This window comes from Papio anubis, chromosome 5, assembly GCF_008728515.1.
Source record: "Papio anubis isolate 15944 chromosome 5, Panubis1.0, whole genome shotgun sequence".
NCBI classification, from domain to species: Eukaryota; Metazoa; Chordata; class Mammalia; order Primates; family Cercopithecidae; genus Papio; species Papio anubis.
In genome coordinates, this window is record NC_044980.1 from 65,340,821 (window position 1) to 65,355,833 (window position 15,013).

Genomic DNA, 15,013 nt, shown 5'->3' on the forward strand with positions numbered 1-15,013 from the left:
AGAAGTCAGGCATCGCACTTCAGCAGACACTGTGCTGACACTTGGTCTCCTCCTGAAATTCCCAGATTCACTGAATGGTACCATGCCGACCTGTGAGAAGTTATGTTGCATCACTGTGAAGGTCTAGATGCAAGCTTGGCTCCCTCAGAAAGGCGCTTCCCTTTTGCACTGCTGAGGATCCTTGAAGGAACATGGTCAGTCTCCAGTTCAGCTTCTGGCACCAGAGTGGAACCCAGTAAGCACCATCAGGAATGAATTTCACTACAACTGTGGACAACTCTGATTTTCAAGGGAGTAGTTACTTGCAAATTACATCCTTGCTGAATTCAGGAGGTCTAAAACCCTACTCTGCCATGTTAGAAAACAGCCCAGGATTTTCTCATTGCTCTGCCATCATATATATCTATTAATAGAGCCCTCATTTTTCCATCTGCAAAACAATAATGCCTATGTGTATTTGCATATAGATTTGAAATCTTCATTCAAGGTTCGGTAGGATCAGATTTTCTCAAAAATAAGATAAATAAGGTTCATAAGCAAACTTGATGGGATTGTGGTTGTTTTGTTCTCTCAGCAGCACAAACAAAACCAGAATTTAGCCTTTAGGACTGCTGAGTAAGCCAAATTTAAATGATTACTGCTTTGATCATGGGTAAGCCATGTGCTTTTCAAAATAAGTGCCACTAAAAGCCACATAATGCTTAGGTTTCTATGCGGATAATATTTAGTCCTATAGTTTATCTTATTTGTTAATGATTTTTCTCTCTTGAATGCCTCATACTAAAAAAAAAAAATGTACCATGAGAGCAGTTCAAACCTGCTTCATACTTATGATGGTCTGAAATATAGTATGTGTTGAATTTTACCGTATCTGTTCACCAGTGAGCAGAAGATACACAGTGACCCCACCTCACTTGCTCCTTTTGTTTCAGAAAGCCCAGAGGGTTGCTCAGACCTCAGGAGCTGTCTGCCAAGAGTGCTGCAGACTCTTCATTGCTACCTCCAAAACTAAGACTGTTCACTTGGTGGTTGTTCTGAGGCAAGGATTATAGAGTCAGAAACTGTAGACTAGGAGGAGTCTCCTAATTAATTCCTTCATCTTTCAGGTGAAGGAAATGATCCATGCAAGAGATCCCTAATCTCACCTGTACACTGTGTCCCAGTGAGAGAATCACAGCGTCAGGTGTTTGCTGAATGCAGGTCTGAGATCACAATCCCACCTGAGGACAGGATCCACATATGAGAGTCACAAATTGGCATAATTGATTTGTGGTAGAGCTGAGATTAGAATCCAGATTCCTAGTCTAGTACCTTCCCACTGTACCACATTATGTCTGCAGAGGAGAAAAAGGAGCAGCTCTTAAGAAATAGAATACTAAGGGCCCCCGTGACTGTGTGGCCCTGGGCATCCTCAGTTTCCTCATTTGGTAAATGGGGATAATAGTACCTACCTCTTAGGCTTGGTGTGAGGATGAAATGAGATAGGGAATATAAAGCAAGCAGATAGTGGCTGGCACATAGTACATGCAATATGTTTGAAACTAGTTAAGGAATTATAAAAACAAATGAGTTCTTCCTTCTCAAAAATACTGAATTTCTTTTCCTTGTACTCTGTGAAACACTGGACAGCCCCATTTAGAGAAACAAATTCTCTGCCCTCATAGAATCCTAATTGTTTCTGTATGTGTCTGGTGTTTTGCACACACGCCAAAAAAAAAAGTGCTTGGATTTCTCCACCTTCAGTCTCAGTTGCTTCCTGTCCCCGCAACTTACTCTTCATCTTCAACTCTCACAGTTCAAATGGCTCCAGTGCTGTGGGTGAGTGTGGCCCTGGTTGTTAGCTAACAACCATTCATTAGCAAAATAACCAAATTTTGTGAGCAGTAAATAGCAACAAGCTTCCCAGTCCCTGCTGCCCTGAGCAGCAGGTGGCTGGTGCTCAGCTGACTGGAAAAACTGGTCCATTCCACCTGTCCCAGAAACCTTAGTGCAGAGGTAACTAATATGCATAATGTTCACCCCAAAGTAATAGATAATTCTAAAGTCTAAAAAATTCCAATAAAAAAGTGTTCAATATAGGTTATGATGGGCATTTCATTCTTTAAAACTCAGTAATTACTTTGAAAAAATGGTGTTTCTTTGTAAGCAGTAGTTTGCCTACATCATTTACTTATTCTGTTTTTTTCTGCTTTGGGGTTGTTTTGGGTTTTTTTTGCTTTTTTTTTTTTTTTTTTTTTTTTTTGAGACATAGTTTCGCTCTGTCCCCCAGGCTGGAGTACAGTGGTGTGATCTCAGCTCACTGCAACCTCCGCCTCCTGGGTTCAAGCAATTCTCATGCCCCAGCCTCCCAAGTAGCTGGGATTACAGTTGCCCACCACCACACTGGCTAATTTTTTGTATTTTTTTTTAGTAGAGGTGGGGTTTCACCATGTTGACTAGGCTGGTCTCTAACTCTTATCCTCAAGTGATCTGCCTGCCTTGGCCTCCCAAAGTGCTGGGATTACAGGCATGAGCTACTGCACCTGGCCTACTTATCCCATTAATGAAAATATTTGATTGGACAGAACATCTTATTCCTTAACTCTGTTGTGTGCTTTTGTAGACTGTTTTTACTTACTGTAGACATGTGTTGCTCCAGAGTCCCAAAAATCAGTATGGTGAGTTCAGCACAATACTGGAGGAGACAAAAAGATATCTTCTTAATTAGTTGATATCAGGGATAGTTCTAGTTATTGATTGCTGTGTGGAAAACACTTGAAAACTCAGTGGCTTTAAACAACACCAGTCATTGAGTTATTTCTCATTATCCTAAGTACTGACTGGGCTCAGCCAGACAGTTCTTATTCAGGTTCTCATGCAGTTATAGTCATCATCAGATTGTGGCCGGGACTGGAATCATCTCAAAGGCTTCCTTAGTATTTCTGGCAGTTGATGCTAGGACCTCAGCTAGTGCTGGGGCTGGAACATATCTACATGTAGCTTCCCCACAGCATGGTGGCTAGGTACTAGGAGTGACTGTCCCAAGAGAACCAGGCAGAAGCAGTTACCTTTTATGACCTACTCTCAGAAGTCACATAACATCACTTCCACTAAAGTCCCAATGCCCCTCCCCTCCCCCCAATTCAAATGGAGGGAGCATATATCCCATCTCAGTGGTAGGAATTTCAAAGAATAAATTCTGTGAAACTGTCATAGATAAGTCTGTTTTCTCCCCTGTTTAACTTCCTGAGGACCTCACATGCTTCTGGATAAAGCTCAGGCTCTCCAACGTGGTTTAGAAGGTCCTTCCTAATCTGGCCCACGTTTGTCCATCCAGCTCCAACTCTTGCTACTCTACACCCCACTTCCCTGCTTGTGGAATGGCTAATTCCTACTCATCCTTCAGGTCTCAGCTTAGACATCTTTTCATCTGAGAAGGCTTTCTGGTCTAGCTCACCTGGTTAGGTGAACTCCCGATGTGCCTCATGTACCTCACTTATCAAAGCGTTTATCATATGCCTGTCACTGTCTGTTTTCTTCACTAGACTCAGGTGCCATGTCTGTCCTTTCTCTGTTTGCTGGGTGCCTAGCACAGTAGGGAATGTAACAGAGGATTAGTACTTATTTAACTCACCAGCTGATTTAACTATATTGTATAACAATGTTGGTGGTCATATTGGTCCCCCATGGACAGCTTTTCCTCTCTAATACCATACACTCAGTGCAGGGTTTGAATGTCCCCCCAAACTCATATGTTGAAATCTAAATCCCCAAGGTGTTGGTATTAGATGATGTAGCCTTTGGGAGGGAATTAGGGTGGTGCCCTCATGAATGGGATTTGTGCCATTATAAAACAAGCCCAAAGAAATTTGGTCGCCCCTTCCTTTAGGCGAGGACATGGCAAAAAGGCACTTTCTGTGATCCAGAAAGTGGGCTCTCACTAGACACCAAATGCTGGCGTCTTGTTCTTGGATTTCCCAGCCTTCAGAACTGTGAAAAATATATTTCTGTTATTTATAAGCCACCGGTTTTTGGTATTTTGTTATAGCAGCCTGAAGAGACTAAGACAGCCAGTCCCAACCTTCCACATTTAGACCTGACTCCCAAGTTTTGCTCAGCCCACTGTGTATCCCTTCCTCCTCCCAACTAAAGTATCCCCACTCTTTATCCTGTTCTGCCCATTATTCAAGGTCTAACTTCTGTCACTTTTTCAATGAGGCATTTGCAAGCTGTTTAAATCCTCAAGGATTCTCCATTCATTCACCATATCTATATTGAGCATCTACAAAGGACAAGGCACTACGAAAGACTCTTTACATGCCACAGGGAAAAGACAGACAAGAACTCTGTCCCAACACAGAAGATTTTAGCCTGCCACATTGACTCCCAGGGACCTTTTGGCCCATTCATTTGCTTGTTGTTTCTGTAGGAGGTGCTCATTACAGAGTGGTCAAATTCCTACTGAAGAATGGACTTGGCTGTGAAATAAAACAATCCTGGGCAGTATTTGTTGATATTTTTGTTGAGGATGATTCAGGAAGTAAATACAAACTTTTAACTACTCATAATGAATATTGTTGGGCTATTATAATGAGGAGGTAGGGATTTGCCTGCTACAATTTGGGTAGGCAAAAATGTAGGCTTCTGTATTTCTTTGCAGTGAACTAAAACTTCTTATAAACTTTGGTTATACTGAAAACAGGAGTCATGGGAGACTTGATCTTGCTTATAGGATATTTTAGTCTTTGATTTCTTTGAGGTAAATGTTTAATCTTTTTGCATATCTTCCTCCTACCTTTTCATAGCCAGGATGATAGCTGAGTATAAGGCTGTGGCTCTCAAACCTGAACATGCATCAGAATCACTTGGAGAGCTTGTTAAAATACAGATTGATGGGCCCCACCCCCAGAATCTGATTCCATACATATGAGTCAGGACCCAAGAACTTGCATTACATATGCATTCTCAGATGATGCTGTTGCTAGTCTGGGCAACACACTTTAAGAATAGTTGGTATAACAGAAAGCTTGTGTGTCCATTTGGACAGTAGGTGTGGGCTTCAGATTCATCCTCTGTGTCCTCTGTCTCAGTTATGAGGAGGGGGAAGAGAGGAGTCCAAGACAAGGCCTTGTCTCTGGACTCCTGAGTAAATAATGTGCTGAGGCAGTGTTGGGCCCAACAGGCCTTTTAGAGCATTATGCCAGCACCCACTGCAGAGGTCTGTATTCTCTGCCATCTGCCCTACACATAATAAGTACCCTTCCTCTGCTGTTCTCATGCTGACCCCAAGCCCACCAGTGAATTAATTGAATCCAGAGTTCCAGGGCATTAGGATTTAAAGACAATGAAAATATATATCCATTTTTTTTCCAATATGCATAAAGAAATCCATATAAACTAAGGCCAATTGTGGCAAAACTACACAAGGCTTGACTAAAGTAACCCACAATTCAAATTTCCTTCATGACATTTCTACCTATAAATTTGATTCAGAGAAATTACTCTTCATAGATAAACTAGCCATAAAAAAGATTACAGTGGCAAAAGCTATCATCAGTAACATTTGATATGCATAAGAAACCAAGGAACCAAATCGTGGTAAAATTGATTCTAAGGAAATGATTGCACAAAAATAAAAGTGAAATGATACCTTTTAAAAGGAAGTGGTTCAATTGTATTGCATAGAAAATGAATCAAGGAATTACATTGACTTAAATGGCATTAGCTCAAAAAAGTGTACTCAACAAAAATTAATGGAAATTGGTGTATTCTGATTGAGATATGTTCTATTCAATAAGATGGAGTCAAAACAAGAAGATTTTTAAAATGTCCTCTGTTCCCATGGAGCTTGCATTCTGCAAGAGCAACAGGCATCAAAAAGATAACTGGGCAAATGACCACATGATTGCAATTGGGATAAATGCTAAGTCTAGGGTAATATTCATATCACCCTGTGGCATGTATAAGTGGGGTGTGTGTGTGTGTGTGTGTGCGCGCGTGCGTGCATGTGCATATACATACACACACGCGTATATAAAGGAAGACCTTTTGCTGGTGTTTTGTAAAACCAGTTGTCTGTGTCATTTCTTTGAACACTTAAAGTACACTGCCATGTATTGTTACAAATCTTTTTCTCCATATCTGGCCTCTCCTGAACAGAGTATTCTACATTTGTTTTGTATGACCCCAAGGTGCTTATGTAGCATGTTATTTATACATTTAGTGGGGTCTTAATATTTTTTGAAAGCGTGATTTCATCAATTAATGGCAGATTTTAGTTAATATGTACAGTCTGCCACAATATACTTTAGGCACTTCACTGTTTTCTCAAACTGGTTGCTGTTTCTATCCCGGTTTTACATATGACAGAGCCAAGACACAGAGAAGTGGAATGACTTGGCCTGTGCGGGGGTCCTGGGTTGGCCAGTGCATTCATGTACTGAACCAGAGCCCCTGTATCTTGCAGTAATGTATCCATGGGAGTTTCTCCCCAGACATTGCAAGCACACAGCTAATCTGAGAACGAAGCGATTTGGCTAGGGTTTGGGGGAGTAGGCGGTGGGCACAACGGTTCCAAGTGACTTTCAAGTTGCTAATGAAAGAGGATCAAAATGCTGCTGAACTGCTCACCTCCCCACTTGGCCTGCTTGCTCAGCTGACTTTCTTCCAAGGGCCTCAGAAGCAGCATTACCACGGCCATTAAAGATGGGGAGGGGGAGAGAAGGCCCAGAGGGAAAGGGAACCACATGCTTACCTGCTAATCACTGCCCTGCCACTGAAACACTGCAGAGCTGGCTGCTCTGCGATAGGAGAGGAAGGCCTCATTTAATCAGGTGGAGAAGAGAGAGAACCAGGGGCCTCTGAGTTGTCCTGCAAGGCATCACAGTCTGAACTGTGGGCCTGCTGGGAAATGTATTGTCGGATTAGAGTGATGCTTTGTAAATCCCTTGTCTTCCCTGATTCATTTTTCCTGACCCAAGTCAGGCCAAGATGCTCACCCTGAAGAGCACAGCATCACCCTGTCTTTTAATCCCCCAAGTAGCCCTTACTCCTAGACAGCAACATCACCTGTTACAATTGACAACATGAAGGAAGGCATAACCCCTGCAAAGGGACTGCCCTACAACTCGATTTGATTTTGAATCCACAAATGCAAGTCTCATTCTTGGTAACTAATAGTAACAGAACCTGCTGATGTGTTCTGCCGAATCCCAGGTAGACACATGTAGCCATGAAGATTGAAGAGGATTAAGTTAACCTTCCGTTTTATAGCTGGAAATTACTGGGTTGATATCAGGTAGGGTGAGGAGTATGTTCTGGTTATAGCTGGTGCCAAGATGGCTTCATGCATCATGAGGCTTTGGCCTAAAAAGCTTGTCGTTATATAAAAAGCTATAGAGAGCAGAGGAAATGTCATTTCCAATTTAGAAGAGCATAATTGATTTTTAACACATTGGTCCTAAGGTGATAGAGAATTCAACAAAAACGGGGCTTACAAAAAGCCAGGGTTCATAAAATTACAAAGATTATAGACAAAAATAGGTAACATGTAAGACTTACTAGCCGGGTGAGGTAGCTCAAGCCTGTAATCCCAGCACTTTGTGAGGCCGAAGCGGGCAGATCGCCTGAGGTCAGGAATTCTAGACCAGCCTGGCCAGCATGGTGAAACCCCCTCTCTACTAAAAATACAAAAAAATTAGCCAGGCGTGGTGGCGGGCGTCTGTAATTTCAACTACTCGGGAGGCTGAGACGGGAGAATTGCTTGAACCCAGGAGGCGGAGGCTACAGTGAGCCTAGACTGCACCATTGCACTCTAGCCTGGGTGACAAGAGCGAAATTATGTCACAATAATAATAAGACTTACCATTTGCCAGGTCCTGTACAAAGCACTTTATCTCATTTAATCCCTAGGAAACCCCATAAAGTACTATTATCCCATTTCACAGATAAAGAAACTGAAGCTCAGAGACGTTTGGTTGCTTGCCTGTGGATATAACACTAGAGAGCGGGAGAGGACAGTTTTTGAACCCAGGAGGTCTGATGCTGGCGGTCATGTTTTTAACCCCATCTCTGTATTGCCTGCCCAAATGGTGGCTGTGTGCATATATTCTCAATAATCCCTGGCCAACTTCTTGCTTTGCTGTCAGTAGCAGAGCTGAAGAACTTACAATAGACGGCAGAGGGCGTCCAGAGTCACTATTTTTAAAAGGTGCTAGTTTTCAAAAGCATTTCTGGAATTCAGAGAGAACAGAGGTCCACATAGCAGGCTAGACAGGAAAGGTAGTTGTAGATAGACTTTAGGGAATATATAGAATATTGCCTTCACACAGGTTAAGAAATATTTAGTGTTGAAAGGATATTTCTAAAAGACAGAAAGCAGTAAAGTTGATCCTCTGCAGAAAGTAGACCAATGTAAGTATCTTGCAATGTGTCCGTGTGTGTACACACGAGCACACATGCACACACACACATTAGATGTTTTGTGAGAAAACATACAACTCAGTTTCTTATGAAAGAAAAAGGATGGTCATTTGTCTCACTTGAGAAAGGGTTTCCTCCCAAATTGAGACGGAAAATCCCCCCAATTAACTGTTTGCCTTTATTAACTAAAATCACATTTGTGTGTGAAAGAAGTAAAAAGGAATTAGGATCTTGGTTATTTTGATTGTCTCTCTACAATTCCAAATTCATCAAATGATGGTCAACCTGACTGTCTGTTCCTGCCATCATCAGGAATGACTAAATCTTGGAGCGTTCTCCATTTAAGTGAGGGAAATGTTGGCTTCCCGGTGTATTTATCACTGCCCATCTCTAAGAATAGGTCAAAGATGAAATTCCCATTATCATGAACCTTTAAGATGTACTGAGACATCACAGAGCACTAACTATACTGGAGCTGAGATGGGGATTCTGATGAGAGATATCCCTGACAGAGACCAGAGCTTGGGAGGAAGAAAAGACAGATGCCCTTGCTCAAGATGACTTCTTCGTGGGCATCGATAGATACATTCTTGAAAACCACCCAAAGTACCTGGAGGAGACCCTAGTGCAACTGTGCATTGTACAACAACTGATGGGGTAAAAGAAACAAACTGTTAATGGCTCTAAACAATGTGGCCCACAGAGTTGGTATGGTTTGGCCACACCAGCTCAGGGATAAAGGTACTAGAAAAAATCTTGGGGAAAATCCTATTGTACATATTCCTTACATAATGTCTATGATTTACCTCACTTACCAAATGAAAAAAAACCAAAACACCTGGTTGATGGCCATTCAGTCAAACACCTCTAGGAGTCTGGAGTTGAGTGGCCAGAACTCAGTCTTTCTTTACATGCTGTGTTAAGCAGGCTTTTATCACATTCATGTGTTAGAGGTGGAGGGAGGACCACAGTTAGGCTGTGTTCTACTGCACTGCATAGGGAGCGGGGGTATCACCAAGGCACAACACTCATTTTGCAAGTAAATAATCAGGAGCATGAAGCTGACTCCTGCAGGACCCACCATGACAAAGTGGAGAGCTGGGCGGTTAACCAGTGAGCCAATCGAGTGGCTCTGGGCTCCTATACCCCTTTCATTCCACAGCCTGTGATACACCCTTCGAGTCAAAATATCGAATTCAGTGGGCCATGAATCTGGCCCAAAAGTATAAATCTTTTTTTGATATGGACTATTTGAGTCTGTTTTCAAAAATCCCTTTTTCTTTTCTAAACTGTCTCAATCCCACATTTCACGTTGCAAGTGTAGACATGACTTTTAGGTTGTTGATGATTTAGTGCTATTGAAATGTTCTTATATGCACAACACCTAGATAGATGCAGAGTGGGGGACAAAGACAACCAGCACATTGCTAAGCCCAAGTAGCAAATTTCCTGACCCCATTTTAAAGGTTGTGAGCCAAATAGGTGGAATAGGTCCCCGTGTCTTTGAGTAAAAGAGTTGGCAAGCAAGCTGGACTAGAATGGGCCGTGTGCAATTTTGCCGTCTGTTCACATTTCAGATAAACTAACGTGTTATGCTTTTTTTTCTCCTTGAATTCTACTTCCTCTTTCTTCTTTCTCTGTTCTTCTATTTTGTGTCTTCCCCATCATTTTGTTAATGCTTCTCCCTTTGAAAAACAATATTTTAGGTCCCTTTTTCGGGTTCTTTTGTGACAGAGCTTGGCTTCCTGTGTTCTCACTCTTTCACTCACTGACTCAGAGCAGAGGCTGCTTTCCTGGAACTTAGGAGAAGCCAGAGGTGTGCTTTGAGTCCAGTCCTGTTTTCTCCCAAGCCTAAAACTCTTCTTTCAAGGGAGAAGACATATAGGCCAAGTTGAGAAAAGCAAGCAACAAGCCTAAAAATCATTTTCTTCACCAGCTGCCCTTGGGCTACATCCTATAGAAAGGTGACAGGGACACTTGGAGCTGCCCATTTGCTCCCCAAATGTATCTCTCATGCCCAGCATCTTATGCAACCTTTGACATGAGTAAAGTCCCTCAAGGTAAGGCATGGGGAAGATCAACCTAGTACAACTATCTTTTACTGCAACCCAAGGTACATTTTAACTTTCCCAGTTTGTTTGAAAGAGAATATTAACAAATATCAGTTTTTTCCCCTGGAAAACATAGAGGAAAGATTAAAAACAGAAAAAAATGTTTGCCAATTCAATATTTCCAGGCCTAATATTCAGATACCTCCTAATAATGATGAACTTTAGATGTAAGTTTAAAGCCCAACTCTGGAACTACATGTCTCATCCTCTACTTACAGCTTAGAAGATGCTTACTACCACAGAACTAATTCTGTTATACTATTACTTTCGTCTTTATTGTTTTAAGTTGAAGCAGCCAAACTGCATTTGTCTGCAGCAATTAGGGAAGGAATATTCATTTGTAAGTTAATCCCAGTAACTACTTCTTAGAATTGACAAATGAATAGAAAATGCTCAATCAAACCTCTGGGTAAGAATTTAAAGATTGTTTCAAGTGAGATCAGGGAAAATTGTGAGGCCAATTAAGACAACCATGGGAAAAGAATGAACCATCATGTTCATTATGACTCAGTCGATAATACTTCTAGGTAAAGTCCACACTATTTGGAAAGCACTGTTGCATTCCTGGTGTCAAAACCTCCAAACGCACATTAGAAAAGTGAAAGATTTGGTTCATGATGAGCTCGTCTAGTTATTTTAGGATTTCTGTAGTCACCTATGTTTGGTATTTAATGATGATAACGAAAATGCCTTTCGTTATTTATCCCTGGTTATCATGCTCTCCGTTCACAATTATAAATAGAAAATAAAACCAACTAACAAATAGCTCATGGCTGGATTTGTTCCAGTCAGTTCCAACAGAACCACAAGTTACTAAAGAAATTTACCCATTGACAATAACAACAGCACAGCAGCGAATCTCAAACCTTTCTTTCACACTTCCCACTGTCACTCACTGTAGGGGCTCAGATTTTGAGAAATTTAACCTGCATGCAAATGTGTGACAGTGCTTTCCTGGCAACCTGTCATTTAATAAAGAATAGGAAATGAAAGGCCTCACTATTGCCACAAGGTTCCTTTTATGCAAGTTTCCATAACTTAGAGATATGCCTTTGCTACTTACTCTTTGTTTCCCTCATTCATACCATTTTGCATTACCTCAAAGCGAAGAAGGGGGACTGCTGGTCCCAGCGGTGAAAGGCCTCAGTAATGGGTCGAGATTCCTTTCAAGGGAAAAGGAAGGGCACCCTCAGATTAGATGTCCTCCAATCGGCCCTGGAACACCGAGCTGGAGCCCCAGAAACCACTGCCTAATAATAATAATTTGCATACCAAATATATTAAAGTCCTAGCAAGTCTGAAGAATACCATTTGCTTAAAGTTTAAGTAACCTCAGCAGCACTTAAGACCAAGGACTGGAATGTACATCTGTGCAAGTTGTTCCCCAACGAAGGGCATGTGGCAGAGGTGGGGAGTAGAGGCCAGGATCCAAGGCTGCTGCTGCCAATAGGGAGAGGCACCTTTCACTAATTCACCCAAACCCACATGTGGATGAATGGAGGCCGTGAAAAGTCACCTGACCTCTTCTGCTTGATGGTGAGAAGGTAGAACATGGCATCCCTCTCCCAAAGCCCCCAAGGCTTCCCAGCACCCTGAGCATCAACTCCAAAGTCCACGTGCTAACATGTCCTGGCCCCACTGACCTCTCCAACCTCAGCTTCCCCACACCTTCTGTGTTGTATTCCTGCCACCCTGGTCTTCTTTCTGTTCCTTGAAGATACCAGCACATTCCTGCTTCAGGGCCTTTGCACTTGCAGTTCCCTGTGGCTCAGTCCGGCATGTCATTCAGGTGCCTGATCAAATGTCACCTCAGAGAGGGCTTCCCTGACCACCTAGTCTAAATTGCACTTTTCCTCCTCTCTATCCCTTATCCTGCCTTTAAAAATATACATAGCATTTACTACTTGAATTTTATATGTGTTTGTCAATGATTTGTCTTCTCACTAGAAGAAGAGTTGGCAAATTACAGCCTGAGGGCCACATCGCACAAGCTGCCTACTTTCGTAAGTCAAGTTGCACTGGGGCACAGCCACTATCATCTGTTTGCACATTGTCTTTGTCGGCCTTCACACTGTAATAGAGACTAAATGGTCCACAAAGCTGAAAACATTGATCATCTGGCCTTTTACAGAAAAAGTTTGCCAACCTCTGCTCTAGACTGTAAGCCCCATGAGGGCAGGAACTCTGCCTTTTGTGTCCACACCTGTATCCGCAGCACAGAATATTGCCTGGCACTTAGTAGGTACTCAATATCCACTGGATGCCAGTAGCAGTCCCCAGGGCCTGACAACCAAAAATGTCTCCCAATTTTGTCAAATGCTTTGTGAGGGGCAATATCACCTCCTGTGGAGAACTGCAACATTAGCCAGAGTCAGGAAGATGCTAGGCAGCTTGAAAGTGAAGTGTGTTAAGAACTTGCGGCCGGGCATGGTGGCTCACACCTGTAATCCCAGCACTTTGGGAGGCGAAGGTGGACAGATCACGAGGTCAGGAGTTTGAGACCAGTCTGGCCAACATAGTGACACCCCATCTCTACTAAAAATACAAAAAAATAGCTGGATGTGGTGGCGTGCACCTGTAATCCCAGCTACTCAGGAGGCTGAGACAGGGGAATCGCTTGAACCTGGAAGGCGGAGGTTGCAGTGAGCTGAGACCGCACCATTGCACTCTAGCCCAGGTGACAGTCCGAGACTCCGTCTCAAAAACAAAGCAAAACTGAACAAAAAAAAGAACTCGCAGATGCCGCATGGAGGAAGGGGGCTATTGAAAGCCTGAGGTGATTGGGCCTCGGCTTTCTCTTGGCTGCTTTTGGTCTTGAATAAAAACCGCGGTGCCTCTTCATCTCCAGATAATCACCCGACATGATTATGACAAGTAACCATAAAACTTGAAGAATGAACTTTAGTTCCTTCGTCGCTTGGTTACCGGCCTTTCTTCCCGGGACCCCGTGGGGTCTGTATTATACTGAAAATCGCTGAGTTCAATATGCGTGAGAACACTTGAATCCTAGTCATCAATAAAAAAGAACTAATTATTGATAAATACAACAACATGGATGAATCTGAAAGGTATGATGCTGAGGAAAATAAGACTGTCTCAGAAGCTGCATACTGGCTGATGCCAGTACATAACTGGCAAGTGTCATTTACATGACTTTCTGGAAAAGGCAAAACAATAATGAGAACAGATCAGGGGTTGCAAGGTTTGCTGGGGGGAGAGTGTGAATACAGGCGGCAGCATGAGAGTTTTGGGGGATGATGAAACTGTTATGTACCCTGATTGTGGTGCTGGTTACATGAATCCATACATGCCTTAAAACTCATAAAACTGTACACCAAAAAAAATGATTTTACTGTTTGTTAAAGAGCAAAACAAGTAGTCTTTGAAGAATATGATGGGCTTTTAATACTTGCCCATCTTCTTCTAACCACAATAAAGCATTGAAAGCCATAATTTAAAAAATGCACCAGGCAACAAGGCCTTGACTATTCGTGGCAATTGAAAAGCCTAAGAGGAGAGGAGAAAGTCGATATTCTGGAACTACATGAAGAACTTTAGCTTCCTTACTTCAATTCCTCTTTCACTTTCCATAGAAAAAGGTGATCTTCACTTCTCAATCTAGGATTACCGATTACCAAATTCCACCCCAGAATTGTCTGAGTTTTCTTGACCAGAAGAGAGGAAATGATTTTAGAAATCGATAGATACTGGAACAAATGTGCCAGTACACTTTGAGGTTGTGAACAGGTCACAATATTGTGTCTGATGCTCTTGTGCAGATGAAAGGGGCTCAGGGAAGTGATAAGGGAGAGACTAAAGGAGTGTGTGGGGTTAGCTTTCCAAGGCTTCAGGCAAGAGAAGGAAAAGAGCAAAATGAAATGAAAATGATGCTTGAGAGGTCAATATTCTGTGTGTATTATTCATATGAATAGTATCAACATATTCACTCGTATATGAAATGATCAGTACTTCTGGGAGATTTTTTTTACTTGGCCAAAATATCTAGTTGCTCACCTATGCTGATGATGGTGAGGACGGGGGCCCAGGGTATGCCTGGGAAGGCAGTGGTGACCTCTACATTGAATTGTACCCTATATGCATCCAGTTGAGAGTAAGAATATTTCTCATCCCTCTCTATTTTTTTTTTTTTTTGAGGAACAGCAGACTGTGGTTTACATATACATGAGAGTGCTGTTCACAGGAAAAATATTGCTCAGATGCTTCTGCAATAATAATAATAAATTACAGCATTATTGCATCAAAAGAAAGAATGTGCTTGACTTCTCAGAGAATGAAATGCATGGCAGCTGTAAGAATCGTAGTGTCATCCACCTGATAGCCGTCCTGGAAGAGCTGCACAAAGCACAGATGACAATGGCACAGTTGCAAATTGTAGACTTCTTTCTCTTCTCCCATCATCCAACTTTTTCAGTAACAATTTTAGATGGACAACTGAAGCGCTTGCACATTTTTTCAGAGGGAGCCTAGTGTGTCGAACATCC

The 15,013-nt window shown here is 42.3% G+C and overlaps 1 protein-coding gene across 1 annotated transcript in view; it reads left to right on the plus strand.

Annotated features, from left to right (window-relative positions):
* Positions 1-2,078, plus strand: part of PTCD2 (pentatricopeptide repeat domain 2) — a 38,575-nt gene extending 36,497 nt beyond the window's left edge. The window contains exon 11 of the mRNA XM_031666213.1: positions 66-2,078. The gene's annotated coding sequence lies outside the window, so the exon portion shown is untranslated. The remainder of the gene's footprint in view (positions 1-65) is intronic.
* The last annotated feature ends 12,935 nt before the right edge of the window (positions 2,079-15,013 follow it).